We start from the raw sequence: 7449 nt of genomic DNA on the forward strand, positions 1-7449 counted from the left end.
CAAGAATGTATAGTGTTTAATAGTGTGATTATTGAGTCACAAAATGCAGCTTTCTTTTCATTTTTTAATTAATTAATTTTTTTTGAGATGGAGTCTTGCTCTGTCGCCAGGCTGGAGTGCCGTGACGTGATCTCGGCTCACTGCAACCTCCACCTCCCGGGTTCAAGCAATTCTCTTGCCTCAGCCTCCCGAGTAGCTGGGACTACAGGCATGCGCCACCATGCCCAGCTAATTTTTGTATTTTTAGTAGAGATGGGGTTTCACCATGTTGGCCAGGATGGTCTTGATCTCTTGACTTTGTGATCCTCCCGCCTTGGCCTTCCAAAGTGCTGGGATGACAGGCATGAGCCACCACACCTGGTCTATTTTTTATTTTTTGTAGAGATGAGGTTTCACTAGGTTGTCCAGGCTGGTCTCAAAGTCCTGGTCTCAAGCCATCCTCCCCCCTTGGCCTTCCGATGTGCTGGGATTACAGGCATGAGCCACACTAGGCCTAGCCAAAACTGCAGCTTTCAATAAACAGCCAGATCTAACAAGTATACTTTCATTCTCAGTCTAACATTTAATCAACAGAAAATTGAGTCAGATGAGGAAAAAAGGAGTTAAAGAGCAGGCTGTACTGTATATGCTTACCCTCTGATATAGAGGATGGCTTCAAAAATTGTTATTACATAAAATATTAATATAAAAATTAATACTACTGCATCAAAGTTATGTTAAAATAGATGATCAGTAACAGCAAATGCCCCACTTTGAAGAATGTACGTACTTCCTGTCATTTTCCCAGGTTGGATTCACTGGTACATTTCCCTGGGCTCTAACCCAAGGGTCAGGGAGATGCTAGAAACTGGAATTCTGGGAAAGGGCTGAGCGGGGCAAGAGGAGGAAGGAAATCCAGGAAGATGAGACTTCTGAATGTCAGCTGGAGACTAATTCCATCCATATGTTCTAGAAAAAGCCCCACTGAAAACTGTTAAGCCTCTGATGTATCCATGAACTGGCCTCAAATAAAAATAGGCTCTTTCTGATAGTAGACTAGCAAGCCCACCCAAATGCTGGGGAGCATAAGAACATGTCTGGGGATTAGAACTGGAGCACTTATTTCAGGGAGGCTAGTGGGACAGTATCGGTGCTGCAAACTAAGGATTTTATCAGAGTTTTAATAGCAACTTGATGAAACACAACAGATGGCGTTGAAAATAAGAACGGTGGCTGCAACCTAAAAACTGGCATCTCTCTCAACCGACTGCCGAATTCATTCACGCAGGAGAAAGGCTGAGTTCTCGTCTGACATATCAAAATCCAACAAAGCAAAAACAAAATGTCATTCAGAATTCTAAGGCAACCCTGTGGAACTCTCACACTCAACGAAGTTACCGTTAATTATTCATACTCAGTGGAACTAAAACCTATTAGAATTCACACACATTATTATATTACTCAAGGTTAAACAATGGTTACGTCTTTCTGTACATGTAGATAAATAAAAACAACATCTATAAAATAATACAGAGGAAGGCATGTACATATATTTTTAAGTGTAAAAAACTGTTTACCTTTTCTATCATGATTGAGGGTTTTTCCCCTCCTTTTTCCACAGTGATGGGGGAAAGTCAGAGTGATACATCTAACAGTAATCTTCTCTCCTTTGCAATGATGATACTGATCCACCATCATATGACTGAATTGACTTCCCCGTCATGCTGTTGATTCCATTGAATAACTGTGGATAAAAATCAAGCAAGCTAAGTAACAACCCACTACCCTCCCCCATCTTCCCCTCTCTGCACAGCATACAGATACATAAATTTGTGCATACACACACACTGACAACACCACTCCTGCTTTGTGTAGATGAGATGCAATCTTCTGCAGACAGGATGTTTCTTCATGCAAGGACACTGGGTGTGTATATGCTGATTAGCAAGAGGTATTGCTCCATCCAGAAAAGTTACCACGTCTCCGTTGAATGATCTGGTCAGTGAACAAGGAAGTCTTAAATGGGAGCTGACAAAACCAACATTTTCTGAACTTTATTTTTTACAACCGTTTTGACTCCATGTATCTGTGATTTCCAACACAGGTATAATCAGTACCTTTTTGAATACTCTGACCTACAATATTTTTATTATACTCAAGATGGCAGACATAAAATTGTGCTGCTGTTAATAACCTAATTCTGAAGCAGTACCCCAGGTCTTAAACTATGAACACCTTGAAGGTAATACCTATGGGACGATGCACTCAGGCACCTAGGACAACGGCTAGTGTTTGCTAAATGCTTAGCAAATATTTGTTGAATAACTGAATGGTGGCAGAAAAGGTGATGGTGAAGAGAGAGGTTCAGAATAGGAGAGAACTTAGTATGATTTTATGAATGGGCCATTTAGAACTGTCAGCAATTGACTGTAGTGACACATGATGTTGAATTTCACTAGGAATTATCTACAGGATACCAATTTTCCTCACCAGAATAGCAATATTAAATAGTCTGTGAAGTCTTTGGTGGAATCAGTATTGTATAGGAAACACCTCACACTTCATTTGATCTTTTCAACTAGTAAGTGATCTTCTTTTATCCCTTTTTTACTCATAAAAGACCAATTTGTCATTGATGTCTACAAAATTCCCTGATTCTTCACTGATCACTTAAAAGCCGTTTTGTGTTTTTTTTTTGTCTTTTGTGGGTATTTTTTTTTTTTTTTTTTTTTTGAGATGGAGTCTCCCTCTGTCACCCAGGCCGGAGTACAGTAGTGCAATCTTGCTTATTACCACCTCCACCTCCCAGATCCAAGTGATTCTCCTGCCTCAGCCTCCTGAGTAGCTGGGATTACAGGTACCAGCCACCATGCCCAGCTAATTTTTGTATTTTTAGTAGAGATGGGGTTTCACTACGTTGGCCCCGCTGGTCTTGAACTGACCTCAAGTGATCTGCCTGCCTCAGCCTCCCAAGGGGCTGAGTCACCAAACCCAGCCATAAAAGTTGTTTGTTCTTTGTAGAACAGCTGGTCACACATATACTTGAGCTCTTGATGAATTTCACAAACTGAGTCTTTACCCTCCAGAACAGTCTCATGGGGAAGACAGACATTAAAGAGGTTACAGCAAACAGTTACATGATGACCAGTGTGCTAAGTACTTGGAGAGATACTGGATACTGTGGCAATTCTAATCTCTTGAACAACTAGCCACTTTCTTCCTGCTTCCCATACAGCAGTCTCTTTGAATTAGTATTTCTCAATTCTCCACTTCCAACCCATGCTACTTCTTGCAACCTTAAAGAACAGTGCGTTATTTCTCTTGGATTCCGCAAATTTCCTTCCTGCTTACATTTTTTTCCCCTCTTTTCACACCCTGCCTTACCTGGCTTCAGCCTTCACTCATCATTTTGTTTCTTTCCTGTCAATCTCCTACTCAAATTACATGGATAGTCATCATAAAATAGTGAAAATATACATGTATTATGGTGGAAGTAAGGAAATTGAATAATCTTCAGGTTCGATTATTTTAAGCTCACTACCTAATTTTAAAATTAAACTTTGTGGCATTATCATGAATATTTATGTCTTATATTTTCCTTTATTTCTTCTATTCAAAAAACATGAAAGGTAGCTTAAACAATATATCCAGTATAATAAGATATAAAGGAAGTGGAGTAACCAATCAGAAAGAAAACAAAAAACTAAGAATAGACAAAATAAGAACTTGGGATAAAAGTAATTCACAAAACGTACACCATAGGCCTGGGCACTTGCTAAAAGTAAGCCTCTGAATTTTTAAACAACCAACACAATGAAAGGAAGCACACTTGATTATATTATTCAAAATGCCCACAAGATTATATAAGTAATTGCTCAAGGAAAGCAGTTTGCCAGGTGCAGTGACTCACGCCTGTAATCCTAGTACTTTGGGAGGCTGAGGCAGGTGGATTGCTTTAGCTCAAGAGTTCGAGACCAGCCTGGGCAACATCGTAAAACCCCATTTCTACAAAAAATACAAAAATTCGCTGAATGTGGTGGTGCATGCCTGTAATCCTGACTACCTGGGAGGTTGAGGTGGGAGAATTGCTTGAACCCGGGAGGCGGAGGTTGCAGTGAGCCAAGATTGTACCACTGCACTCTAGCATGGGCGACAGAGTGAAACCTGTCTCAAAAAAAAAAAAAAAAAAGGCAGTTATTTGAGGCACTAAATTTCTGCAGGCTCCTGTTAAGAAAACACAATGTGATAATTTAGCACGTTCTCAGGTGCATCTCTGCAGTAAAAACAGTCAGTCACAGCGTTCCTGAGCCTGCGTCTCCTACAGTCCCTAGACTTAGGGTATTTGTGTGATCCTAAACAGCAGTCAGTAAAAATAATCATAGGAGGAATTAAAAGAAGACTATCCAAAAAAAAGAGAGTGTTCTTTTGTTTTTTCTTTTAATCTAAAGATAAAAATTAGATCACCCAAATACAGTGCAGATTTCAGGAAATCCTAAGTGTTACTTCTCCCCGACTCAGCATTTCTGAAAATATCCAAAAAGCAGAGTCATGTCAACAATTTAGAGCATATTCATTTGCATTAGAAGTCATCGGAACCAGGAATAGGGTTAATGCTGTGTTATCAAAATTAAGGAAACAGAGGAAATATTTGTCAGGGAAGCCAAGATTTTCCTCAGAAAACAATTTTGAACCTATTCTAATAAAATATAAGGGCAATGTAACGCCACAGATTTTTGCCATTGAACACAACTTGTGGATGATTAGCCCAGAAAATCTATGAAGCAGCTGTTAGCAAACACCTACCTAATGCAGTCATTTTAATCAGAAAAAACAAAAAAACCACTCATAAACTATCTAACCTCAGCCAGGCACAGTGGCTCATGTCTGTAATCCTAGCACTTTGGGAAGCCAAGACAGGCAGATCACGAGGTCGGGAGTTCAAGACCAGCCTGACCAACATGGTGAAACCCCATCTCTACTAAAAATACAACAATTAGCCAGGCGTAGTGGCGCATTTCTCTAATCCCAGCTACTCAGGAGGCTGAGGCAGGAGAATCGCTTGAACCAGGGAGGCGGAGGTTGCAGTGGGCTGAGGTGGCTCCACTGCATTCCAGCCTGGGTGACAGAGCAAGACTCCATCTCAAAAAAAAAAAAAAAAAAAATCTAACCTCAAGAAATGAAACCTGTGACATCTATAAGAAACAATTATAAAACAAATGCCTCCTAGCTGGCTACACGATTTGATCTACGGTGCAGCACAGGTAACTGAAAAGTTAGTTAAGCACTGGAGACTGTCAGAACAGTAACAGTTTTAGCAATTTTAGTTTTGCTGCAGCTGATGTGAGGCCACCAATATTTCTGTCAGTAATTCAGTCAGAAGCCACTTGTCTATTAACTTCCTTCCCTCCTTAAGCCAAAAACATATACAAAAAAGTTCATTCATTTTTCCCTATTGTATCTTTTACAAGATATTTTAAAATATCTTTTACAAGAATCCTATATCCAGCTCATCCAAAGATAGTATCAAGTTATTAAAAGGCAACTTAAAAATAAGGAAGAGGGAAAGTACAGAAGGTATTTATGTTTTGTGTACTTTCTCATCTTTCAAAAAAGTGATCATTTTTGTGAATTCTAATTCTGACACTGGCTTTGTGTATCAATTCTGTGTAAGCCTAAGTAGCCAAAAAAGAAAACTGAATTCATGTAACTTTGCCCCCTATCTGTTTGAGAACTTTTCAAGAAAAGATGCAAATTGTAATGAGATGTTTCTAATGAAATACTCCACAAGGTGATAAACTATATAATCCTGATCAGTACTAGAAAAGTTTGCTTAAAGTCTGTTCTTTCTTTGCCTAAAGTCTGGTCTGCAAATCCTGAAATGATAATCAGAACGAAACTGCTTTTTCAGTGGAATAATTTGTAATCTAGTACTAGATTTATGATTTTGAGGAGTAAAAAGTTATCCTTTTTAAAAAAATGAGACCAGATTCTAGGACCCACCTGATAGCTCCATCACTACAGAAATAATTAGGGCTCCGGGTACGGTGGCTCATGCCTGTAATCCCAGCACTTTGGAAGGCCAAGGTGGGCAGATCACAAGGTCAGGAGATCGAGACCATCCTGGCCATGGTGAAACCCTGTCTATACTAAAAACACAAAAATTAGCCCAGCATGGTGGCACCCACCTGTAATCCCAGCTACTCAGGAGGCTGAGGCAGGAGAATCACTTGAAGCTGGGAGGCAGAGGTTGCAGTGAGCCGAAACTGTGCCACTGCACTCCAGCCTGGGTGACAGAGTGAGACTCTGTCCCAATAATAATAATAAGAGCAATAGATTGGCAAGGCTGTGTCCTCCAAGCAGACTGACCCTTGAAGAGTTCAGAGTGACACAAAAGGAAGTACCCTGGGTCTGAAGGATGGTGACCACTGCTCTTACTGCATAGCTTGGGATCCACTAAAGTTATTCAGTATGCTTGGCTCTATATCACTGGGATTTTTTTTTCTTATCAGTCACTGGTTTTATTAGCTCATTTTCCATTTATTGAGTACTCCTTAGATGCTGTGGGTACCAAAATGAATGACCACAAATGTCAACCTTAACAAGATTGTAGTCTGTGCTTCCTATTGATGGTCCAATATGTTCTCATCAAGAAAAATAGCTCTCTGTTTTGTCTGTTATAGCTGAGAGGATTGTACCTAACTAGGAGATGTTTTTCTCTTGGGAGCAAACATGTCTCACAGTATAACTAGCACAGAATTACAGTAACAAGTTTACTCAACAGTAAGAACCATATTTACCATTTATTCAGTGGTTGTTACGAGATGCTGGTAAACGTATTGCTGGAACAGCTTGTTTCCAGTTTTCTTGCAGCACAGCACGGCTTCCTATAACTGTTTGCTACTTCTGGTTCCTTGCCAGCCCAGCACTTTCCAACTTAATGTTTCACTCTAGCAATAACTTCCTAACTGACCTTCCTTCTCTCTCCAACCTATCACATACAATGTCTACAGACTAATACTCTGATTTCATCCTGCCATTAATCGGATCAGAAAATTCCAGAGATTGCCCATTTCCTGTAAACTCTTATGACTAGACAGAAACTCTCCCCATGCTATGCCTCTCCTTACTTATCCAGTTCCACCTCTTGAACTCCCGACCTCAGGTGATCCGCCCGCCTTGGCCTCCAAAGTGCTTGGATTACAGGCATGAGCCACCATGCCTGGCCTCCAACCCACCTCTTACTACTCCAAGTTGGTTGTACCTCAAACATCTTGAGCTTTCTTGACTCTCTATTTGCTCCTGCAGTTCTTCCTGTTGGAAAGACTTTCCCTCCTACCTTCATATTGCCACTTCAAGCTCAGCTTAAATTCAGCTCCTTGCTTCTGAAACCTTCCCCAATTGCTATTGCTCACATCAATTTTCCGAAATTAGTGTCTACTGTAGTACAGTTCTTTAGGACTTAATCCCATA

The sequence above is a fragment of the Callithrix jacchus genome, chromosome 15 (assembly GCF_049354715.1).
Source record: "Callithrix jacchus isolate 240 chromosome 15, calJac240_pri, whole genome shotgun sequence".
Lineage (NCBI taxonomy): Eukaryota > Metazoa > Chordata > Mammalia > Primates > Cebidae > Callithrix > Callithrix jacchus.